Source organism: Takifugu flavidus, chromosome 22 (genome assembly GCF_003711565.1).
Source record: "Takifugu flavidus isolate HTHZ2018 chromosome 22, ASM371156v2, whole genome shotgun sequence".
Taxonomy (NCBI): domain Eukaryota; kingdom Metazoa; phylum Chordata; class Actinopteri; order Tetraodontiformes; family Tetraodontidae; genus Takifugu; species Takifugu flavidus.
Window position 1 is genome coordinate 5,327,418 of NC_079541.1, and position 2,192 is coordinate 5,329,609.

Genomic DNA, 2,192 nt, shown 5'->3' on the forward strand with positions numbered 1-2,192 from the left:
TATGGCTTTTTTGAACCATATATGACCTCTTTGCAGTGGGTCAGTGTGACTGCATAGCTCAGTGGTTTAAGCCACTGTCCTCTTTTGCGGAAGTTGTTGGTTGGTTCGAATCCAGGCGTGACTTTTCACACATATGTTTTTGGTTTTACCGTGGTGAATGTCATGCATTGCATCACAATTTTTAGGACCAAGTATCCTCTTAAGAAATTACTGTATGGTGGGAAAGAGGATCGGACGACAGCTTATAAATCAGCACCCCTGTAACTATTCCAGCAATGAATCACAAACTAAAAAGGGAAAAAGTTATATAATTGATGTATAAAAAAAAACAAAAACATATGTGTGAAGAATATTGATTTTTCAAACCAAACTCAGGCCTGGATTCGAACCAACAACCTCCGGCAAAAAAGTGAGTGGCTTAAACCACTGACCTATGAGGTCAGACGGAACCGCGGCAAAGAGAGGTCATATATGGTTTTAAAAAAGCCATGATTAAATAGTCTTCACAGAGATGTTTTTCTTCACGTGCTGTGGAAATATGGAATTTGTGTTGACACAGAAATCACATCCACAGATGATATTCAAATTATGGCTTTTTGAAACGTGTATGACCTCTTTGCAGTGGGTCAGTGTGACTGCATAGCTCAGTGGTTTAAGCCACTGTCCTCATTGCGGAAGGTTGTTGGTTCGAATCCAGGCGTGACTTTTAACACACATGTTTTTGGTTTTACCGTGGTGACTGTCATGCATTGCATCACAATTTTTAGGACCAAGTATCCTCTTTAGAAATTACTGTATGGTGGGAAAGAGGATCGGACACAGCTTATAAATCAGCACCCCTGTAACTATTCCAGCAATGAATCACAAACTAAAAAGGGAAAAAGTTATATAATTGAAGTATAAAAAAAAAAAAAAAAATATGCGTGAAGAATATTGTTTTTCAAACCAAACTCCGGCCTGGATTCGAACCAACAACTTCCGCAAAAAAGTGAGTGGCTTAAACCACTGACCTATGAGGTCACACTGAGCCATAGCAAAGAGAGGTCATATATGGTTTTAAAAAAGCCATGATTAAATATTCTTCACAGAGATGTTTTTCTTCACATGCTGTGGAAATATGGATTTGTCAGAATATCAATGCGTTGACACAAAAATCACATTTCTGATTATTCATTATGGCTTTTTTGAACCATATTGACCTCTTTGGAGTGGGTCAGTGTGACTGCATAGGTCAGTGGTTTAAGCCACTGTCTTCTTTTGCGGAAGGTTGTGGGTTCGAAACCAGGCGTGACTTTGGTTTGAAGAATCAATATTCTTCACACATATGTTTTCGGTTTTACCGTGGTGACTGTCATGCATTGCATCACAATTTTTAGGACCAAGTATCCTCTTAGAAATTACTGTGGTGGGAAAGAGGATCGGACGACAGCTTATAAATCAGCACCCCTGTAACTATTCCAGCAATGAATCACAAACTAAAAAGGGAAAAAGTTATATAATTGATGTATAAAAAAAACAAAAACATATGTGTGAAGAATATTGATTTTTCAAACCAAACTCAGGCCTGGATTTGAACCAACAACCTCCGGCAAAAAAGTCAGTGGCTTAAACCACTGACCTATGAGGTCAGACGGAACCACAGCAAAGAGAGGTCATATATGGTTTTAAAAAAGCCATGATTAAATATTCTTCACAGAGATGTTTCTTCACGTGCTGTGGAAATATGGAATTTGCGTTGACACAGAATCACATCCACAGATGATATTCAAATTATGGCTTTTTTGAACCATATATGACCTCTTTGGAGTGGGTCAGTGTGACTGCATAGGTTAGTGGTTTAAGCCACTGTTCTTTTGCGGAAGGTGTGGGTTCGAATCCAGGCGTGACTTTGGTTTGAAGAATCAATATTCTTCACACATATGTTTTCGGTTTTACCGTGGTGAATGTCATGCATTGCATCACAATTTTTAGGATCAAGTATCCTCTTTAGAAATTACTGTATGGTGGCAAAGAGATTGGACGACAGTTTATAAATCAGCACCCCTGTAACTATTCCAGCAATGAATCACAAACTAAAAAGGGAAAAAGTTATATAATTGATGTATAAAAAAACCAAAAACATATGTGTGAAGAATATTGATTTTTCAAACCAAATTCCGGCCTGGATTCGAACCAACAACCTCCGGCAAAAA